This window comes from Rhinatrema bivittatum, chromosome 1, assembly GCF_901001135.1.
Source record: "Rhinatrema bivittatum chromosome 1, aRhiBiv1.1, whole genome shotgun sequence".
Taxonomy (NCBI): domain Eukaryota; kingdom Metazoa; phylum Chordata; class Amphibia; order Gymnophiona; family Rhinatrematidae; genus Rhinatrema; species Rhinatrema bivittatum.
In genome coordinates this window covers 16,760,677-16,784,896 of record NC_042615.1, presented here as the reverse complement: position 1 = coordinate 16,784,896, position 24,220 = coordinate 16,760,677, and the positions used below count along the sequence as shown (strand labels likewise).

The 24,220-nt window shown below is 42.3% G+C and overlaps 1 long non-coding RNA gene across 1 annotated transcript; it reads left to right on the top strand.

The window, feature by feature from the left end:
• Positions 1-18,180: 18,180 nt before the first annotated feature.
• LOC115079819 lies at positions 18,181-23,547 on the top strand. Its single transcript, XR_003853390.1, has 3 exons — positions 18,181-18,410; positions 18,770-18,980; positions 22,478-23,547. It is a non-coding gene; the product is annotated as an uncharacterized LOC115079819 (long non-coding RNA).
• The last annotated feature ends 673 nt before the right edge of the window (positions 23,548-24,220 follow it).

Sequence of the window (24,220 nt, the reverse complement as noted above, 5' to 3'; positions counted from 1 at the left end):
CATTACCAATTGGAAAAGGCTGGGAAATAATGTGGCCCTTGTTTACGTCACTAGGAAGATGTGTTCAGTTCTGTAGGCCATACCTTTCTAAGGCACTGAAATGATGAAAGCAGGTCAGAGGAGGGCTACTAAAATGCTATATGACCTGCGACTCACACCCTACACAGAGAGGACACTCAGAATGCACTTTATAGAAGAAAGAGCAGAAAAAGGAGATACGATATCAGTGGTTTCTCCAGACAGAATTATTGGTTGAGTCAATGGGGTGGCCAACACTGCATGGAGGAAGGCAAGTGAAAGGGACACTTCTGCACATCACGCCCATCCCCCAGCATGGTCCCCTGATAAAAATTGGCTATAAAAGACACAATAAGAAAAGTCCCAAGGGCCTTCTACACAATTAAAAAAACAAAATCCAGCCAGTTTAACCTTCCCAGTAACACTATGATTAAAACTGTTTAAAATCCTCATTCAATATGGATATGAGAGTGACGTCTGGCGACTATGAAGGAAGGGACAAATCTCAATGTAAACCCTACACCTCCAGTTCTGTAATGCACTCCTCATCCACAGAAATTTCCTCTACTCTGGACCTTGGATGGTTTCCCTTAAGGCTAAATCTATACTGAACAAATAGTACCTCCAGTGAATAATGGTCTCATAGGTATTTAATGACCCTCATAACTAGGCACCGCTGGCTTGAAAAGCCTTCAGTTGACTTACAGCTAATCATCTGGGCAGTGCAAAGTCCATTTTTTATTGTTTTGCTGCACTTGCCAGGTTCTTGTGGCCTGGTTTGGCCTCTGTTGGAAACAGGATGCTGGGCTTGATGGACCCTTGGTCTGACCCAGTATGGCAGTTTCTTATGTTTTTATAAATGAAATCAAAGCTCTTATCTCTTATGGCAGTAAAATAACAGCATGAACCAATGAAAAACAGTTTATTCGATTCCCTGACAGGGGTCTGTGTTTCATACAGGTTCTGGTATCAGGGGGATATTGTAGTCCAACTTATAATTTTAGAGGAAGGTTTATACTTCTTTCATCATAGGGTTCATTTTTCCTATAAAAAAGGAGGAAGAGCATTGCCTAAACAAGAATCTCAAAACATCAAAAGTTTTAATGCAAAAACAACCTTGAGAAAAACATCAAAAAAAGTATTATAACAGCTCAAAAAATCTCACTAGTCAGCTGGTGTCTGCTTTTTGTGGCGCCAAATACAAGTGTTGGAAGGTGGCTATACTGGAAGGAAGACACGGTGCTGAAGAAAGGGATAGTTTAGCTGTCAACAGGCGTATGTTGATCATGACATGAATAATACTTAAATAATTGAATACCACTCAACCCCGAGATTAAATCCATATGGAGATATGGTAGGAATTCACTCCGCTCCTTCAGGCCAATGCAATATAGTGCGCCCAGCATTACGCACAGCTTAACCCTCGGTTGGATGTGCGTTTTAGACTCGCTAGAATAACTTCTGATGCAATAATGGGATTAGTACGTCCAAAACGCGCGTCCAAACAGATGCATAGCTAATAGTGTTCATCACATTTAAATGCCATGTAGATGAGGCTATTAACCATTACCCCCAACGTAGAACATTGCTACTTGGCTAATGCACCCTTTCTAACGGCAAATTTAATGTCAGCCTGGAGCTGCCACGCGCATGTTATAAAATCCAGGGTCGGTGCGTGCAAGGGGGTGCACACTTGTGCACCTTGCGCGCGCTGAACCCAAAGAGAGCCCCGATGGCTTTCCCAGTTCCCTCCGAGGCCGCTCCGAAATTGGAGCGACCTCGGAGGGAACTTTTCAGCCACTCCCCCCACCTTCCCCTCCCTTCCCCTATCTAACCCACCCCCCAGCCCTACCTAAATCCCCCCCACCTTGTTTTATTTATTTACGCCTGCCGGCCGGCTGCCAGCATACCATCCCCCGGCACAGCCGCTGTGCCGGAGGCCTCGGTCCCACCCACGGACCGCCCCAGGATCGGTGCCACACCCATGACCCCGCCCCTTCCCGCCCCTTTTTCAACGCCCTGGGACATACTTGCGTCCCGGGGCTTGCGCGTGCCTCCGAGCCTATGCAAAATAGGCTCGGCATGCGCAGGGACAGGTTTTCGGGGTTACGCGCGTAACCCTTTGAAAATCTGCCCCAAAGTGTTTAGAGTTTTTCATGGTTTCGATGATCCTGAGAGCATTAAGAACTGCAAAGCATTTTGTGGTGAGCTGCTCATCTTCACTAAAAAGTTTTTGTTCCTTGTTCATAGGTAATCCATGCGGGATCATATGTTGTTTCAAGTAATGCAACATGGTGGCTCTGTGTAGTTCTCTTCTAATTATGCGTTTTAGTTGATACTTTAATTTCGACCATGTTTATAGTTTCCTGAGTGATGGAGTCATCTAGTACAGAAGCCTCCTTTAGCATACTGGCCACATCCTCACCCGAATAAAGACATGTATGGGTGGGATACTAGGTTCCACTGAATTCATAGTGACTAAGAATGATGCGAAAAACACACAGATGAAGTCACAAGAAATGGAGGCCTACAACAAAGCTATACTGAACAAATAGTATTTCCAGTGAATAAAGGTCTCAAGAGTATTTAATGTCCATCATAACTAGGCACTACTGGCTTGAATAGCTTTCAATCGCCTTACAACTAATCATCTGGTCAGTGCAAAGATATTTATTTTTTTTGTTGCAAATAAAAATAGATATGAAGTAAAGTAAGCACTTATATGAAATTGAAGGCCCTTATCTCTTCTGGTAGTAAATGAAAGCATGAAGCGATGAAAAACAGAGTTTATTTGATACTCTGACATGGGTCTGTGTTGCGACTTCGTCTGTCTGTTTTTTCCCCTTACAAAAAAAATATTTTAAATTCTGATGTTAACTTGGTAACAGCCATACAAACACAAAACCCTGCAAAAAAGATACTCAGAACCTGTGTAGCAACCTTGCCATACAAGCACTGATTCCCAGAATTCAAACAGCAACAAACCTACCTAGGAAAAAACAGCATCACAATATTACACCAGGTCTGGAACAATACGTCTTCTACAGAATGTGGAAAATACAACAAGCAGTACTGCAACAGATCCTAACAAAAGCTGCATGCTAGCAGAATACTTCACCTCAATCACACATGCAGAATACAGACAGAATACAGAATAAAGAGCCTATAAATTATATACAGAAATGTGTAGAGAAAACTGAACTGGAAACCACAAGAAGCTAGACTGCAGTACAATAATGGACAAACAGAAACATCACCATTCCTCATAAAACATCAAATAATAACATCAAGAAATGTAAAACATCAATCATAGTAGTAAAACCATATTCTTAAAAATAAATATTTCAAAACAGCTGATGAATAGAGTATCCAATAATTAAAAACTAATATAAAAATGTTTTTAAAATTTCCCCAAACACAATAAAATATTTCAAAACAGCAGACACAACAAATAACACCCAATAATTAAAACAAATAAGGATACTAAATCCCCCACTTTCCATACCTGGGAACTTTTGATTTCCAGATGTCCCAAGATTGTAGTGGATTAGTGGAGGAGGGGAGGATATGACACACAAACCTTTTCCATTCTCTCTCATAACACATTCTCTAATACAGCTGTTCATTTTCTTTTATACCTGCTAACTTACACAAATGCTTTCTGTTGTGTACATACTCTCTAACACACTTGTTCATTCTCACATAGACACACATAGACTCTCATGCACTCACATGCACATGCTCTCTCACTCACACATACACATGCTATCATTCTTACACACATGTGCTATCATGCACATTCTCACACACACATGCTCTCACATACACATATTTCTTTCTCTCTCTCTGTCACATACACACACATACACATGCTGTCTGTCACACACATATGCTGTCACTCTCACATGCTGTCTCACACATACACACACACATATGCTCTTGATCACTAACACATACACACATGCTGTTTTTCTCTCATACACACACACACTGAAACACATAGCTGAATGTTCCCATATATACACATATGCTGTCACTCTCTGTCATACACACACTGTCACTTGTACACAAACACATACTTGCATGCTCTCTGTCATTCACACACACACACACACACACACACACACACACACACACACAGACACATATATTCACATATCCCAGGAGAAAACCCCTGTGGGCCTTTACTTGCAGCTGGAGAAAAGAAAAGAATATTAGATATTAGGCCATTTATGTAGCTCAGGAGCTCTGCAGTGTTGGGTCCCATCTGCGGGGAGAACGGGTGGGTGAGGGGGGGGGGGGCAGTTTCATTTGCACGGGTTTCATCTAGGGGTCACCCTCCTGGATTCTCAGTTGTTCCTCCCAAACAAGTAATGAACAGAAGTCTTCCTCCTCAGAGTCATTCTGCTATTCAAAAAGTAATCAAAACCTATTACCCTGTTTTTCTTATTTATTTTATAACCTTAAGTTTCTCTAAATAGGGGAAAAATTCACCGGTGGCAGGGGAGGTCGAAGTACTTGCAGGAAGAGCAAGCTCCATGCTCTCTAACAGGAAACGTGGCACTGACCCTATAAAGGTGATTAATGCATGGGAAACTCTAGATAGAACATTGTACTGTAGAAAGGTTGCCAGAAATATATTTTGGTGCTACCTGTAGAGTACAGGGAGTCGTTTTTTTTCAGCTTATCTTTTTTTTTTTTTTCCTATTATTTCATAAAGCATAAATTAGTTTGAAGTGCCAGAATCACTCCAATGGATGTTGCGTGGCAGTCGCTTTGGTGTTCTTGCTCAGACGTATTCCAGACTTGCACAGGAGTTAATATATTTGGGTGGGTGGGCTGCTGGCGATAAGTAAAAGGCACATCTGTGTTTGGGTGAACGGCTGTTTTTGGAGGCGTCTGTGGGCCGAGCGGAAGGTGTTAATGAAGAATTTACGGTGGTGTCTCTGGTGCATTCTGAGTATCGGAGCCTGCCAATTTTGAGTTTTGCCGAATATGAGAACCGTCATAGTGAGCCAGAGCAAGGGTTCATCACGCCCAGCCTTCTGTTTTCATCAGTGGCCAGTTCAGGGTTACAAGCATCCCTAACTGCATCCCAAATAGCTGACAGACTCCGAGCTGCTTACGGCCAGGGATAAGCAGAGGCTTTCCTCAGGTCTACCTGGTTAACAGCGGTTTTATGGACTTTTCCCTCCAGGAACTTGTCCAAGCCTTTGATACAGCCAGCTACATTAACTGACTTTACCACATCCTCCACCAATGAATACCTCCTGATCTCTGTTATGACAGTTGCTATTTGGGATTTTGGCTCTATTTGTTCTCAAGAAGCCAAAAAAATAAGATGAGTGATGTGAACTCAACATGCTTATGTTATTAAATAAAAGATTTATTGAATTTTAAGTGTATGGAAATGAATCCGTAACTGGGGAGGAGAGCTGACTATACTTGTGCTATTAAATAAAGGTTTATTTAATTGTAAGTACATGAAAACGAATCCGTAACTGGAGGAGAGGGAAGTGGAAGAGGAGAAGGCAAGAGAGAGAAGGTGAAGGAGAATTAGGAAGACAGGAATGGAACAACAGGAATGGAACTGGTAAGGAGAGAGGGTTAAGAAAAAGAGAGCCAGGGGCCATGAAAACTGGTCTTGTGTCTCCATGAACGTGTTTAGTATAATAGGGCCTAGTTGTCATGGGAACAATAAATCCAAAAACACTATGCCTACTATGACAGAGACTTCAGATATTTGAGTTACATTTTTTGGATTATCTCTTAAAATGTCCAAATGCTAATGATTTCATTTTTTGCAGTAGTTCTACCATACATTCCCCATTAAATCAAGACTCAGTTATTTGCCGAGGGAATCCATACTGTTCTTCAATACCCCCTTAAGTATGAAGAACACTTGTTCTATATAAACTGTCCTTTTAAGTTATATTACTGTTCTGTATATACAGTACCTTTGTTTTGTGTGCCACCTGGTGGTTGTAGGGAAGAATTGCATTAGCAAGCTGTCTCTTGAGTTATCGGAAGGTTTGTAACCTTGGTCTGACTGGATAAGAAGAAGTGCGATCTGGGAGATTTCATTCCTTGTGTGAGGATTCTCTATCTCTCGCCCTCAGAACCACAGAAAGCGGTGCTTTTTATCCCGATTCAGCCAAAATATTCAAGCAAGGGTAGCACCCCCGGTATAATGATGACTCTCTCCGCTGCCGTGGCTAAAGTGGCTAAAGTGGATAAAAACCTCTTAGACATCCCATCACCACGACAGGCCCGTCTTGACATCACCAGAAAAAGATCATTCTCTGTCATTGGACCAATCTTATGGAACGCATTACCAGACTCTTTAAGATCCATATCCAACTCCAAACACTTCAAAAAATCCCTAAAAACACATTTATTTCAATCTGCTTTCCATATATCACACACTAAATAACTTAACTACTTCTCCATCACACAGGGCACAACATTATTATATATTGATTTATTTTTTATGTAAACTATTCATTGTTTTAGATTTTTATTTTTATTATATATTTTTGTAATTTTGAGCTTTTATAATTTGATAATCTTTATGTTCTTTTAAATTTAAATCTTTATTTACATTTGTTTTTTATTTAGTTATGTAAACCGTTTTGATTAAACACTGTTTGTAAAGACGGTATACAAACACTTTTAAATAAATAAATAAATTAAATAAAGTGATCCGAGTAGTGTTGGGGTAGGCGGGTGGCAGCCCAGAGAGGTTCCACACGTTGCCCTCTTCCCGACCGGGTCATTTTCTGTGCTCTTGGGAAGCCCTCCCCCAGCCAGTGATGCTCCTGGAGGTCGGGAGGGGAAGCAGGGAGTATAAAATAGATAAGCTTCTGCGGAGAATAACAAGATTTATTGTGTAAAATAAATGAAAATGAGGTTAAACAGTTAGAAACTAAAAAAAAATAAATAAACAATTTACCAATGACAACTCTGTCAATACTAGCCATAAAAGTATTTTCGATGTAGCACACAGGGAATCTCATCAAACAAGAACAGTACCATAAACTCACTCAGATAATTATCTAACATCTATATTATTCACTCAATAACCATCCTTTACAGTCCACTGTGAACTATAGGGTCAGCTCAAGGATTTGATATTTGTATTTGCTCCTTCTCAGTTGCCTCGGGATGAAATCAATGTTGTCAAGGTTCACCCAGTGGAAAGAAAAGTAAATAGCTTGCTCTGTCTTTTTCTTCCTCTCTGAGGTTTTACTGAAGATTTGCTTTCACTGCTGGCGACTGTCCTTTTTCCTCTCTGTTTTGTTTTATGTCACAGAGAGTGCCCCAGCAGACAGCAGAGCCCTCCTCCCCTCCCAGTGTCATTGGCTAGCACTTAAAGCTGGTGCTGCTGGAGCTCCCTTGACGAGCTTTGTCTTCTCAGCCTCTCTCTCTTCCTCTAGTCTTCAGTGACCTTGGAGCACCCTGGGTCCTTGGGCCAGGTTCCTCTCCTGAAGAAACAACATTCTTCCCTAAATAAAATAAAAGAGTGTAACTGGCTACACTAGCACCGCAATCTTCCGCAAGGGCTAGTATCTTGCTTGGTGTGTGTCTTCGCTAATTGAACTTGCTTATCTTGGGGAGAAAAAAAAAATAATTGCAGTAATCCCTATCTATTCGGCCCAGAGGGGTTAGCAAAACCGGATCAGCGTGGATCTTGGAAGAAAACAAATCACAATCTCTTATTCTTTCAAATCCAGCTACAATCTAATGAACACAACCACAGATTTCTTAGTGCCGGAGGTGCAGACAGTCAGAGACTCCTTTTTTTCTCTGCAATGCAGCTTACATAATGAATAAAGTCTTAAAAATCAGAGCACTGGGTGGCTGAGTCCCAGTCTGTGCATTAACTCTGAGGAGAAATGTTGCTGAGTATGAGTCCCAAATGTCTTCACTTTACCTAGACTCAGTGCACAGTTTGCTGCCCCCTCACTCATTCACTTGATCCTGGCCCTCTTATTGGACAATTCTGCAAACTGGTTAGCCTCCTTTAGGCAGAGAAATGTCAGGATGACTCTCACGTCCAACTCTAGAACTTGGAGATATCAGTCACATTTATATACGGTTTCCTATTTTGCTTGGCTATGCTGGGTCTAAAATCCGTGTTCCAGCACTTCTTTTACTTTCAAACTGTCACTATTCAATGCTGTAACCTCAACAAATTTCACTTTACCTTTATTCCAAATAATTGAACATTTTCTTCATGCTCTCACCCAGTACATAATAGTGTCCCATAATAATCCCGCTGTGGCTGCAAAATTCACCTGGCAGAAGCAAGATCAACAAAATACAAATAGTCCACCTCATCAATAAATTCACTTTTGGGGGTAGATTTTCAAACCGCGCGATTTGGCCTACTTTTGCTGGCGCATCAGGCGCAAGCAAAAGTACGCTGGATTTTAGTAGATACGCGCGGAGCCGCGCGTATCTACTAAAATCCGGGATCGGCGCGCGCAAGGCTATGGATTCTGTATAGCCGGCGCGCGCCGAGCCGCGCAGCCTACCTCCGTTCCCTCCAAGGCCACTCCGAAATCGGAGCGGCCTCGGAGGGAACTTTCTTTTGCCCTCCCCTCACCTTCCCCTCCCTTCCCCTACCTAACCCACCCGCCCAGCCCTGTCTAAACCCCATCCTTACCTTTGTCGGGGGATTTACGCCTCCCTCTGGGAGGCGTAAATCCCCGCGCGCCAGCGGGCCGCTAGCGCGCCGGGACGCGACCTGGGGGCGGGTACGGAGGGTGCGGCCACGCCCCCGGACCGCCCCGGGCCGTAACCACGCCCCCGGTCCCGCCCCCAAAACGCTGCCGACACGCCCTGAAAACGCCGCGACGACCGGGCCCGCCCCCCGACATGCCCCCGACACGCCCCCCTCGGAGAACCCCGGGACTTACGTGAGTCCCGGGGTCTGCGCGCACCGGTGAGCCTATGTAAAATAGGCTCACCGGCGCACAGGGCCCTGCTCGCCTAAATCCGCCCGGTTTTGGGCGGATTTAGGCGAGCAGGGCTCTTAAAATCCGCCCCTAAGTGAATTACACTGTCCTACTAGGCGTCATCAGCGTGAATGTGACCAAACATTTCATCTATCTTCTGCCTTGTATATAATCATTGGTCTGGAAAAATGTCCCAAATATTTTTCAATTATTTTTATATTGCAAATAAAATATATTTTGAAATAAATAGTCCAACAGACTTATCTTTTGAGATGTGCAACAAGGTAACACCAATTGAATCTAGTATTTCAGTGAAATACCAGCTTCAATTAAGGTGAATTTATTATATTGTTCATGTATACACTCATAAGTTTCAGTTTGGGTTTCTAGTTTTGATAGAAGCAAGATCAACACATTTACTGTTGAACTGAGTCCATCAGTTTTTTTTCTTCAAGATCCTGTCTTCCCACATACTTTTTTTTTCCCAGAGAAATCAATACACCTCTGACATCATAAAAAAGAATTCCAGATAAAAAACTGTTCCTCCTCTCAAATGTTATCACTGTCAAACTTCTCTATAGCATAGCTCAGGTGCCAGCCACCTCTATTAATTTCACATTTCTCTTTAAAATAACGGTGCTGCCCAGAAATCCCAGAGGATGGTTGCTTTACCTCCTTATGGTAACCTTACACTGGTTTCATCACCTCTAAAAAAAAAAACAAAAAAACCATGGGGAGAGCTGTTTGGAAAGGCAACAACAGATCACAGTGCTCTATGGGGTAAAACCAGGACCCTGTTGAATCTGGACTGCTGCCTCAGGGACATTTCTGGACACCAAAACAAATAATTAACCCTCCTGGCACAGGTTACGGGACCTAGGCATGACACCCCATTAGCAAATCCTGCCCGGAACAATTAGTTTAAAATACGTTTCCAGGGCTACTGCATTGTGGGTTTTCCATGTCTTCCCCAGCAGTATCCCAAGCACGTTCCCAAGTGGGCCTTCCCTGAACCCCATGCATGCCCCGGTGCACCTCTAGGTAAGTTACGATCAGTGGAGCTTTCAACTCAAACGAGGCCCTTCTCAAATGCTAGCAGCCTTAGGCTTCCTTTGGGATCTTATCTTATCTCCCCCTCCTGCTGAATAGAAACTGTTGTAAGCTCCTTTGGGGCTGGCACCACTCACAAGGCAGGACAACACAGGTTTTTCTATTTCCTTATGTGGACCTGTCCACACAAGGCTTCCTTACAGCTGTAGCACAGGTCAGACACTCTGTCTCATTACCCAGAAACCTCTGTGTTTTCCAGAATGTTTTTCTCAATAAATCTTTGGAATTCAAGAATCGATTTTGTCTCTGTTATATGAGGTGGAATTTAAGTTTAGGTATCTGCATGACTATGCAGAGCGATGTGCGGCAAGAGAGCAGGAGAGTGAAAAACTGGCGCTCCGTGGGTTCAGCCACTTCTGAGGCTACGCCTGCTGTTCTGGCCAGACTTCCGACATACAACCAGGCCCAGGACGGGAACCTGAACTCCAGACATTTGCTGAGCAATGTGACTCTCCAGCAGCCTGGCACTGTGACTGTAAGTATCAGCTAGCAACGTGCTGATCCACAGTAGGACATTAATCAGTGCCATCTGAGACCTCTCACCTTTCAGTTTTGCTGCATGGTAATAATCTCAATTGTTTTATATTACGTGTATGTTTTGTTTATGGTGTTGTTTATGGTTTGTTTTATGTTTATCTCAATGTTCACGTGCTGATCCACAAGAGGACATTAATCAGTGCCATCTGAGACCTCTCACCTTTCAGTTTTGCTGCATGGTAATAATCTCAATTGTTTTATATTACGTGTATGTTTTGTTTATGGTGTTGTTTATGGTTTGTTTTATGTTTATCTCAATGTTCACGTGCTGATCCACAAGAGGACATTAATCAGTGCCATCTGAGACCTCTTACCTTTCAGTTTTGCTGCATGGTAATAATCTCAATTGTTTTATATTATTTATTTATTTATTTATTTTTGTTTTTTATATACCGGTCTTCTTGCATTATATGCAAATCAAATCGGTTTACATTGAACATATAAACTTGCTTGAAAAAGCATTACATGTAACAAAGAACATCAAAACATGAAAAACCTGTTGGAACAAAAAATAAAACACAGAGTATGAGTTGTTCATCTTTAACAGGAAAAGGCAAAAATTGATTAAAAAAATTCAAAAGATTTATATAAATAACAAATGGAAGTAGTGAGAGAAAATAGAGCATGGGAGCACTAAGTGAAATAAAGAAAGAGGAAGATGAGAGGGAGAACTGAGTGAAAAAAATTATGAGAGAGGAGGAGGAGATGAGAGGGGGGGGGGAAAGAGCAGAGTGAACAGATAGGTGGTTAAAAAGGAAGGAATTAGAGGGAGGAAAAAGAAAAAAGAAAAAGAAAAAAACAAACAAATCGAATTTGCCATAGTAAATCTACAGTAAGAAGTCATGGAAATGCTAGATTAAATAGATACGTTTTCAGATTTTTCTTGAAGGATTGATGACAGGGATCCTGTCTAAGGTCTGAAGGAAGTGAATTCCAAAGAGGAGGAGCAGCCGTGGAAAAAGCTCTGTTACTTAGTGGAGTTTTGGCTTGAGGGACAAAAAGGGAGCCTTGATAAGCTTTTCTTATTGGTCTTTTTGATTTGTTGGTGCGAAACTGAAAAGTAAGATCAATTGGGGCTAAGTTGTTTAAGGATTTATGTATGATGGTATTACGTGTATGTTTTGTTTATGGTGTTGTTTATGGTGTTGTTTATGGTTTGTTTTATGTTTATCTCAATGTTCACGTGCTGATCCAAAAGAGGACATTAATCAGTGCCATCTGAGACCTCTCACCTTTCAGTTTTGCTGCATGGTAATAATCTCAATTGTTTTATATTACATGTATGTTTTGTTTATGGTGTTGTTTATGGTTTGTTTTATGTTTATCTCAATGTTCACGTGCTGATCCACAAGAGGACATTAATCAGTGCCATCTGAGACCTCTCACCTTTCAGTTTTGCTGCATGGTAATAATCTCAATTGTTTTATATTATGTGTATGTTTTGTTTATGGTGTTGTTTATGGTTTGTTTTATGTTTATCTCAATGTTCTCTGTTTTAAAATGTCCTTTATTAATTCAGCCCTAACGGTGCCAGTCTACTGCTTTCTGTTTTGGGGAAGAATTTTCATTTTTTTATTTTTGCCACCAGAAGCTCTGTTATTAACCTTCTGACATAAAAAGTACTTCAAGGCTCTGTCCAACACACATCCAATGACAAATGAGCAAATATGTTTTATGTTATATTTTTTTTATTTTGTAATTCTCCAAAAAGGCATTTCTGCATGAGGGTCTTCCTCTTCAGCTTGACTTTCCACTTAGATGGGCCAGGTTTCGGGAGTCAGACTGGCTTTAAAGTGAAATTACTGCTGCCTTCTCATTTGCTCCCATTCTAAACTGGTCAGAAGACTCTTTTTATTTTTATTTTTTTTGTTACATAGGAGAACAAAAATATTATTTCCAAGGGGTTTCTATTCATATTTTGTGCTGGGATTTTTTTCCAGATGAAAAATTCAGGTGGTATATTTGCATATTGATGAAACATTATTTGCATGCAACTGGTATAAGGCAGTGATGCCCAAACCTGCCCTTAGGGATCCCCAATCAATCATGTTTTCAGGAAATACACCACAAATATGCAAATGATATATTGGCAAACAATGGAGGCAGTGTCTTGACAATATGTTTCATGCCTATTTATTGTAGATATCCTGAAAATCAGACTGGCTGGAATGCCTACGAACCCCCGATCTATGAAACATTCATTTGCAGATTTTGTTCTTTTATAAACCAGACTGATTGGCAGCCTGAGTGGACTTACACACCCCTGATTTAAACATTTTGGAATAACAATCAGTATGGTTGTGGAATTATATATAGCAAAAGAGATTTGGGGGTAAATGGCAGGAATGTACATTTTGTTAAAAGGAATAAGAAATCTAAACCTAATCAGGCATTTTTGTTTCAGAATCTGGGAAATAAATACAAATGACTAGTGCCCTAAAAATCAACAAACATTTTTTTTTTGCATTCATTTTTATTACCCATATATACACTTTATAATTTTTAATTTTTTTTTAAAATAGCAACTAAGCTAGACAAAAAAAATGAAAAAATCTCATTGTACATGGTAATCATGCCATTTTTTGGATGGAAGTTGGTGGTTGATGATTAGAACAAGTCAAAATCATTACTGGGGTAGAAATGTTGAATATATGAAACCTGCCATGTCATACATATATATATATATAATGGATGGATTTTTTTTCATTTTTTTGTCTAGCTTAGTGGCAAATTTTAAAAAGTTAAAAAATCATTATAAAGTGTATAGAAGGAACTTGGATTTTGAAGGTGTTTGTGATTATTTTTAACAAACAGTAATGTCACACTTGACCCTAGACTCACTGAAGCTGAGATGGCAAGGGAGAGTTAAGGACAAGCCAGGAAGCAGGACCAATCATGGTTAGGGATTTGTTTCAATCAGCTTATCCTAACTGGCATCTGCATAGACTGACTGTGACTTTCTCTTTCTTTTTCAGTATTGAAGTGAAAGGAAGTTTTAGTCAGGCACCATTTAATTACAAAGGAAAAAGTGCAAGACCTTTATAGAAACTAGAAACTGTTTAGATGCCTTTGTACTGCTTTCCATATCACACACTCTAACTTTGGGGGATGTTGATGCCGCAGTGCTGTTTGCAATATACCACATCTACCTCTCTGGGCTTTAGATGCCTCCATGCTGTTTGCCATACACCACACACTACCTCTCTGGGCTTTAGATGCCTCCTTGCTGTTTGTCATACACCACACACTGCCTCTCTGGGCTTTAGAGGCCTCCATGCTGTTTGTCATACACCACACACTACCTCTCTGGGCTTTAGAGGCCTCCATGCTGTTTGTCATACACCACACACTACCTCTCTGGGCTTTAGATGCCTCCATGCTGTTTGCCATATACCACACACTACCTCTCTGGGCTTTAGATGCCTCCATGCTGTTTGCCATACACCACACACTACCTCTCTGGGCTTTAGATGCCTCCATGCTGTTTGCCATACACCACACATCTACCTCTCTGGGCTTTAGATGCCTCCATGCTGTTTGCCATACACCACACACTACCTCTCTGGGCTTTAGATGCCTCCATGCTGTTTGCCATACACCACACATCTACCTCTCTGGGCTTTAGATGCCTCCATGCTGTTTGCCATATACCACACACTACCTCTCTGGGCTTTAGATGCCTCCATGCTGTTTGCCATACACCACACACTACCTCTCTGGGCTTTAGATGCCTCCATGCTGTTTGCCATACACCACACACTACCTCTCTGGGCTTTAGGTGCCTCCATGCTGTTTGCCATACACCACACTACCTTTCTGGGCTTTAGATGCCTCCATGCTGTTTGTCATACACCACACACTACCTTTCTGGGCTTTAGATGTCTCCATGCTGTTTGTCATACACCACACACTACCTCTCTGGGCTTTAGATGCCTCTATGATGTTTGTCATACACCACACACTACCTCTCTGGGCTTTAGATGCCTCTATGATGTTTGTCATACACCACACACTACCTCTCTGGAGTTTGGATGCCTTCATACTGTTTGCCATACAATCAAACTAACTCGTGGGGATTTTGATTCTTTTTTGCTATATGTATACCATACACTGTACCACTCTGGGGTTTTGATACCTCTGTACTGATTGCCATATCACACACTCTATTTTATGAGTGGACAAACAACTGCGGTGTGGTATTAACTTGTCCTTGCCTTAAGATTTATATAGGGAGGACTAAGCACATGATTAGGATCAGATTAGCAGTGCACCACAGTTGTTTGTCACTCGTAAAATAAATGCACCTATAAGTGGATAATTGTGAAGCTCATCAACTTTTTTTGGATTTAAAATGGAGTGTTTTGGATCAGGTGCTTCTTATTGGTGCGGATCTGATCTTGGAACAACAATGGATTTACAAGTTATAGGCAGTTGAACTGATGGATCTAAACAAAGAAATGGAATGGTAAACGTTCTGCCCAATTTTAAAGGGGTCAAGCACGTGGCTGGGCCTTACAGACGCCACGCGCATTTTCAGAAGGGCCAAGCCACGCACGAAAATCCTGTTATGTGCCGAAGTTCCGGGCCTCACCAAAGGGGTGGGCCGGCGGGTGTTGTCTGGGTAGGGAGGTGCGGGGCGGAGGCAGGCCTGGACAGCGCCATTAGCCGCTGTCCCAGGGAAGTGTATGCCGGCAGCCGGCCGGCGCCTGGAATCTACTGCTGCACCAAAGGAGAAGCAAGGTAAAAAAATTAAAAAAATTCTAAGAGGTAGGGGGTGGGATCAGGGAGGGCAGGAGAGGGGAAAGGATAGGAAAGTTAGATAGGGGTAAAGGGAAGTTCCCTCCCAGTGGAGTGGACTGCAAGGGACCTGGGGAAGCTCTACTCCCATCGCCATGTGTTGCATTGTAAAATTTCCCCACCTGCACGCATGAGTCACAGGCCGCTTGCACATAAGCACACGGATTTTAAAAACTGGCATGTATGCCGGCGCGTGCTTGTTATAAGATTGGCGCGTCCATGTGAAAGTTAAAGCCAAATCCTTATAACCTCATCATAATGCTAGAAGAATTAAATTGAAAAATTTAATCAGCAATGTAAAAATAACTGTAACATAAAGTACTTATATTACAGTTATTTAGGTTTCACTGCTCCAATTAACTGTACCTCTGAAGAAGCGTTCGTTTGCGAAACACAGCCATTGGGCCTGGGGCTTCTCATTAATAGTGTTTTACATTTAAATATTACTTGCAAAAAATTAAAAAAGAAAAATCTTGCTGCTGGGTGAATGATCGATAAGACTGAGTGGCTCATCAAAGTGAGAGCACACTGACAGGCTTGCTGACACCCTGTTAAGAATTTCTTCTCGACATCACTAAGAAGTTTCTAATAACAGAACCTGTGCTGGATATTGCCTGTTTTGCGGTGGATCATTATTTAGCATTGGGGCCGCCCCCTGACCACAGACAAGCCCCCGGACAGCTGTCACGCCCCCGGACCCACCCCCTTCCCGCCCCTTTTTCGAAGCCCCGGGACATACACGCTTCCCAGAGCTTACGCGTGCCACCGAGCCTATGAAAAATAGGCTCGGCGCACGCAGGGGTAGATTTTCTCGGGTTACGCGCGTATGTGTATGCTGTCATACACCATTCCAGGCTTAGTAATATTATCACATTCCAGTAGTGGGGAACCATCATTCCCTAATCAATCCTAGGTTTTTTGCTTGGGCCACTGAGCTGTCCACCTGATAACTTTATATTATGATAAAAACTCCCTAAAGGAGTACTTATGAGTATGTGTAGAGAGTGTTTATTTTTCTGTTCTTTTAATATTTTCAGTACTGGGCAGTGTCTGCTTTGCTCATCTTTCTTTTACTAAGCTGAGTCATATTGGGAACAGGGAGGAAATCTGACAGCCAGCTCCCTTAATCCTGACTTACACTGTTTATCTCTCTTTCAATGCAAATCTGCTTGTGTTGCTTTATTTTCCAAGATATTGTTGGCAAGAAAGCATTGCACTATTTAAGAGACGGAGTTTGCTGAGACTCGCTTTTGTTAATATAAAGCTTTAAAATTGGCAAAAACGATTCAGAGAGGCTGAAGTGTGAAAACATTATCCCTTTTATTACTCCTCCATTGTCTCTTAATGCGTCTTCCCTATCTATCGGAGCCAGAAGTACAGTCATTAAAAGACCATATGTTGAAGGCAAATATTGCAGTGCAGTTGATGAATGCTGTGCTTTCCCAGCCTCTGCTCCCAGACCAAGCAGTTAGGCCACGTGATCTGCTGAACCCATTCTCCAGCCTCTTCTTGACTTGCTCTGAGGCCACCCCGTTGGACTAACTGGAATGTTTCATTTCCAGAACGTATTCCCATTGACGCAAAATCAGAAAAAACAGGGCCCACTTTGTAGGGTGTAACATTAAGTTCAGATGATTTGCCATGCAGATTAGCACAAGGCTGTCACCAAAATGCCTAGTTCAGAATGACTCCAGGTACAGTGTTTGCACACTTCCATCACAGACTTAACACAATGCCATTTTATTAAGGCAAATAACATTGCCCTAATCTCCTGCATGCTCCCATCCATACAGCTCCTTAATTTACTCTAGTTTAATATAGGCTCCTTTACACTTTGATTATTCTCAATATTTCATAGTTCTTTAACCATTCAATCTCTGGAACAAACAAGCTGTAAGGATGTTTCTAAATGATAGAACTTGCCAGTAGAATTCATAGGGAATGAGTATATACTGCTGTAGGTGTAATATCCCATGCAATGGTGGTACAAACAGAGGTTTTTGGTTTATGTTTATTTATTTGATAACCTACTTTTAAACAGTCTTATCAAAGCAGCTTACATTACTAATAACAGAAAACAGGGTTTCCCAAATTTTTAGCTAATGTGACCCCCATATTAGCCCTTAAAAATTCATGTAACAGTGGTGGGAGTGACTGAACCTGGGGCTTAGGGTGTTCAAGGCTATGGGATCTTGCACTGAAGCAAGAGGGACTCAGTAAGAACCCTGCAGAAAATATTAAGCAAAGTAAAGCCAGAGAGTAGGGATGGGCAGAAGAAAAATGTTTCTTTAGTTTTTTTCCATTCGTTTCATGGGGACCTAAATTCATTTCATTTGTTTCAAAACGAAAAGAACACATTTGTTTTTATGGTCTTTCCAAAATCATTTTTATTGAATTAAGGCAACTAATAATGAAATAACCAAGTCCACAAACATCCAAAATTTGTGACAATAAATAACAATTGTTGTGAATGCATTTCAATGTGTTCCCACGTTTACTTTTATATATATATATAATTTAACCAACCTCCCCTTCCTCACAGAGAAAAGAAACTTATCTATCCCCTTATCTACCCTTTTGCAAACTCACAAGCATCCACACAATCCTTTTCGTCCTGCAGACTAATCCAAACAGGTGGGATGTGCCCCCTGGCCAGCAGACGGAGGCAGAGACAAAACTTCAGAGCTGACTTCCCTCCCTATAAAAGGCCTGGTGCTGCCTCAGCTCCCCAGTATGCCTCTGCCGCAGCAGATGTGCAGATGTGTGGACTGGTGCTGAAACAGATAGTAACTTACTCCTGTGGTGTCTTTAGCAGCAGGAGCTGCATTCCGGGCTTCCAGGAAAACAGGCGAGAGTCCTGAAAACTTCTGGGAGAAGCAAAAAGCCCAGGAAAACAGTCCAAGAGCCCTAAATACAGGCAAAGGGTCCTGTATGTCCTGCTGGAAGCTGAAGCCCAGGAAATGGGTCTTGGTGGAAGTGGGCTCCCAGGTAAGAGGCAAAGGGCCTGAATGCCCTGTAAAGACAGACTCCCAGGACAGCAGGCACAGGGCCAGATTTGTGTCTGGTATGAGCAGGAATCGAAGAAGAAAGCAACAGCACGGGCAAGGCTGAGGAAATCAGCACGTCCGCTTGAATGAGAAAATGTTGATATGTTTAATTGGGCTACTGTATCCATTTAGCTTTGCGAGCCAGCTTCAGGTAGAGATAGCTTTGCTCTATAAGTGAAGTAAGCAGTGGCGATTTTCATATAGAGAAGTGTACTATTTGTATGTAGTCATATATTAGTGAAGAGCATGCATATTAAGGCAAGCAAGCCATACATTTACCTCTCTTCTTTCCCTCTGCAGGAAGGGGGCTTATCTAGAGAAGTTGGTAAAAGCTCCTTAAGCTGAAGATGATGGCAGACTAAAAAAAACTGTAATCAGCTTGGGTGCACCTTACTTAAAGCAATGTGATGCAGCGCTGGTAACTCTTCTGTCCTGTTAGCCCACATGCAACCAAGTAGTGGTGATGTTCCCACAGGAAAGAAAACTCCCTCAGGGTGGGACATTGCAGCAGGTAAGTGGGAGTTGCCTTCAGCTATGAAGTCTATGGCTGGTGGGGCAAAGAATGAAGCTCAAACAGTTGTCCTCTCTTTTCCCAGGCTGCTCTGTATGATTACTTGTGTTTCAAGACCTCCTACGGTGAGGCTAGCATCCCTCATTGGAGGCCATGCTGACCGTTTCTCACAGGTGAAGGATCTGCAGAGAAAGGGAGGTCTGGACATAAGGACCCTGGAGGCTAGAAGAAGGGGAAGGCAAGCAAGAGGGGGGTTTCTCTTTGGCGGGTGCCCTCATCTGTGCTGCTCATTGCAAGTTCCAAGCACCTCGGAGTACGTGCAGGGTCCCTTGGGCTCGCCCTTCCAGGGGGATTAGTGCAATCTGGATTTTGTGGTACAGTTTCTTTTTTCCCCCTCCTCTCGGGATGAGAACTGTAGTATGGACTGGTTCTAGTAGAGGGGAGCTTAGCAGAAGCCCCCTCCTCATTCAGGCCAGCCAAATCTCTGAGGCTCCATGGCAAACTCCCCTGGCTTTGAACACCCAGGGTCGCAACCTTGATCCCCTCTGCCCTGGGCAGCAAGTAGATCTGGCATGGCATGAAACAGAATTTGGCAAAATCGGAGTGCAGTTAAAAACAAAATCTTGGGTCTGCCTAGAAATAAGTAAAGCTTAGGGTTTGAAATTCAAAGGCCTTCCTGCGTAGTTTCTCCAAGTTCTATGATCGAATATTAGTCAAAAATCTGTTCCTTGATCCCTCGAGGACAGCAGTGAGGTTCTCCCCCTCTTGCATTAGCAGGAGCTCCGGATACTTGTGGGGCAAGGATCAATAACCCTCCCCGATACAGGGAGGGAAACTAGCCCCTCCCTTTAAGCAAACAGCTTAGTGGTGGACAGTTTTGGATTCATTTCTATGGGGAGGCCTTCATACTTGCCTCTAAGGGGGAACAGATCTTTACTGTCCCTCAGAGAGTTGGCCCATTGAGACTGAGAGGAGAGTGGGGTCAGATCCAGCAGAAACTGGATAGGAACCCTGATGGAGGATCAAAAGGGCCGGGTCCAGGTAGATGACAAAGGTCAGCTGGCTAAAATTCCAAATAATTAGTTGCGAATTAGGCATTCTAAGAATCAGGAACTAGTGCCTGACCTGTAATTGTTCTATTTGAACTTAGAAATTCAAGAGTGCCCAGGCGATTGTAGATTAGAATAAACATACCGGAGGCCTTGCTTGGGCTCTATGAAAGGCAGGTGAGGTGACCCCCCCATGTGAGGTGTATTGGGTCAAATGAGCAACTTGCTAACAAGAAAAGTGAAAGCAGGAACCAGGAGGCTCGGGACACCTGGGAGAACTGATGGCTGATATCCAGACTTGGGAGGAGGAATCAGCTAGAAGCCCATAAAGTCTCTGTACTTATCCTGGGGGTGGGGCACGCAGGGGTTCTCCCTCATTTTATGAAAATAATTCTTACAAAAAAGAACATGATATTCTCCGGCCAGCCTTCGTGCTGTAAGGACTAGGCTACATAGAGAGGACAGGTAAGGATGCAGGATTAGGACCACTGGTAAGGCGGAAGCAGTCCATGAAGCATGCATTAGAATCCGGGGGCCCTCTGAGAGGTCAGTGTTATGAGGAATGCAATATTCCGGGGAAAGAGTCCAGGCTCTCGATCAGTCCTTCCACTAAGGGATACTGGGAGGAAGGCCAGTCGGACAAGGCCTGCAAAAGAGCAGAGTCAATAAGGGTTCAGCTGAGCATTTCAACTACATTTCTTTCTGAAAACGTTAGTGATATTTATTTATTTATTTTTATTTATTAACTTTTATTTACCGACATTCGTGAAACACATCATGCCGGTTTACAAAGAACTCAAAGGAGGAAAGTTACAATATAACAATAAAACAGTAAAAATGATAAATAGATAAAACAATAGAACAATAGAGAAATAATACAGGGGAGGGGAGTGGGAAGGGAGGAAAACGGAAGAGTGGGAGGGGGGGGGCTAAGGGGAAGGGCAAAGGTTGGACTGATGGGAGTGAGAGAACATGAATAGATGCAACTATATACAGTTGATGATAGGTACAGTCACTATCAAATTGTAGAGCTAAGGAGGTATTGGGGGACATTTACTTAAAAGTATTCACTTAAATATGAAATAAGATGGGGGTTGGGAGGAATTGATGGGCGGCATAAAAGGGAAACGGGGTCAAAAGGGTTAGCAAAGGGGGGTAGTGGTTTAAACTATACAAGGATCTCTTTAACTACGTAGAGATACGTAGGGGTAGAGAGTCGGTAATCACTGGGACTGAGTGTGTGGGACTGAGTGACTGAGTGTGTGAACTCGTAAAAGCAATATAAGGAAAATGCTTCCTGTAGAATGTGGGCTTATTGCAAGGAACAGAAAATGGAAACCTGCCTCATCTCACTTGCACATTAAGATACAATTCTTTTGAGGAGTCAAGATCACAAGTTTTCCACTGAGGGAAGTCTCCTCAACTTGATAAGGAGCTTACTGTGGAAAGAGGTCCACCATCACTTCCTTTTAACACTGTAGAGGAGTATCTCAAGGACATGTTGGGAGTCCATCTCTTGGGTGTTCTTGAACAATCCTTCAAAATAAAAAAAGGGATCACGGTGAACAATATACCCCCCCTGTTGTTTTGACAATAATGGGACATATCATTCAAACATTTTTTTTATGAATATGAAAGGTCAAGATTAGAAGCAGAAGCACAGATCATGAGATAGGCTTAAGGCTTCTCAAGGATAGCTGCAATTTACTACTGAATGCAGGAACTCAAGCGGATCCTTATATTTGGCTGCAGAGGCCTGCAAGAAAGAAGTGACTTCATAGGCAGCAAGTGCATAATGGATTAACGAAGCAATTTACGGCAGTATGCATACCAAAGGCAAAGCCAAGATTCAGAGCCTAAAAGTACACTTGGCAAAGGCCAGGCATCAGGCAGACCAGTGACCCTAGGAAAAATCTGAAGGGCAACTACAAGGGCATCTCAGTATACATTAACAGAATATTAGAGGTTAATACTTAAAAAAAAAAAGACATGGCATCTAATATGAGAATCCTAGTAGTAGGCCTAAGTAACTCCCACCTGGGATAGGAACTGCTCAGATACATCTCACCTGTTTGGACTAGTCTGCAGGACAAAAAGGAAGGTGAAATTTATACTTACCCATTAATTTCCTTTCCTTTAGTCCTAGCAGATTAGTCCAGGATCCACCCCAAGAAAACTGTGGTTAAAAAAAAAAAGATAAAGGGGGTGAGTGAACATAGATATAGATATATAATATTTATATCTATATACATGTATACACATACATGCCTATTGATATATGTAGACATATGGATATAATTTAGCAAAAAGAGGACCTTTCTTCCAATAGAGAAATATGGCCATGGGAAAGGGAAGCAGAAGGTATTCTTAGTCCCTGACCTTTGTGGTTTGGCTAAGAAAATTATTCTTGTGGAGTAATGTCTTGTTTTTCTTCTTCTCTCTTTGCAGATCTAGGGGTACCTTACAGTCAGAAGAACCAACGGCAAGTGCAACATTGTCCATGAGGAATGCAGTAGTCCTGATTGCGAACTTGGAATTGGAATTTGGGTTCTGGGCCTAGTATTCAAGAAGGAGACTCTGGTGATGGTAGTAGGCACTTGTTATGATGACAATTGTGGAAATCAAAACTAGCAATGGCTCCTAGTTGATTTTCTAGCTTCAGCATAACATACTGAGGAGCTGAGGCAGCACCAGGCCTTTTATAGGGAGTGAAGTCAGCTCTTGAATTTTGTCTCTGCCTCCATCTGCTGGCCGAGGGCGCATCCCACCTGTTTGGACTAGTCTGCAGTCCAGTTTCTAACATGTTTTATTCATTTGCCATTAAAGACAATGGGGGAAGCTCTGCAGCCTATTTTGTACCCCAGAATTGAGGTTTTCTCATCAAGTTTCATGAAACGTGTGGGAAGAAATCATCAGAAGGGGGAAAGAACTCCAAGGTACCTAGACTGTGGCACCAAAAGTGTGCCATGATTAGCCTAAGGCTTCGCAAATGGCCCTGCCTGATGGAACAAAATGCCTGTAGACCTACGCCAGGAGGCCTGCCTGAAAATCTTCAAGAAAAAACTAAAGCCGTGGCTGTTCACGCAAGCGTACAGCTAATCCTAACCTCCTTACTCTCCCAGCATCTTCCTCAGTTACACCCTCATAAGATGTCCCATATTTATTGACACAATCCTGATACATGTGTTACTTCTCCCTTTTCCTTTCCTTCCTGCCCCTCCCATCCCCAAGCTTCTCATTGTGCCAATCCTCTCTTGACTCTGCCCCCTCAACCGTTCTTCTCCTTATTGCCTTTAACTAATTGGACTCTTCCCAATTTAAGCAACTTTGTAAGTTATTGTAAATAAATCTAGTGCTATGTACATAAGTTACCTTTGTGTACAATATCTTAGTCTCATACATATTTCTTTTAGGCATATAGACATTTATTCTGTTAATAGCTTTATATGTACCTGTTTTCATGTTACTTGTCAAGCGCATCTTAAGCGCAGTTTCTCATTTACTGTAAACCGATGTGATATCTCTGATGAATATCGGTAAATAAAACCCTTAAATAAATTAATTAATTAAATAAAGGTGTACCAGCATTGGCAGTTGTCCAATGCATCATCAGAAGAGCAAAAAAAAAAAAAAAAGATAGTGTGGAATAAACACAAGGCTTAATAAAGGGACCAAGCAGCACAAAGAGTGGCATCAAGAATCTAAAGCAACATGAGAGGCACAAAGTAGCTCACCAGAGTGGCAGGGATACCTCAAGATGTAAGATATGGAGTACTGGCAGCAATGCACAGTGGCAGAAAGAACCTCAAGGTGTAGCATGAGGGGTACAGCAGCAATGCAGAGTGGCATGGGAGATGTCTGTCATTTTGTTGAAGTACACTTGCCAATTGTCAGATTCAGTACATGAAAATGAACTGAGTATCACATTCTTGAAATAAAATTTTATTACAGTCCCCAATTAAACGTGATCTACCTGCTGGGTAGAATTTTGATTTTCTTGTGAAATAGGCTGTCTGAATGAACCTGTTAGTACATTCAGAACATGCAAATGGTTTCCCTACTCTATGTTTTCTGTTCTGCCTGCATTACGTCAGATGAAGAATTTTGTGGACAATCCACCTCAATATAATTAACAAACAGGATGGGGGAACCAGGCTGGGGCTGTGGAGGAGTAGAAGAAAAAGGGCTTTA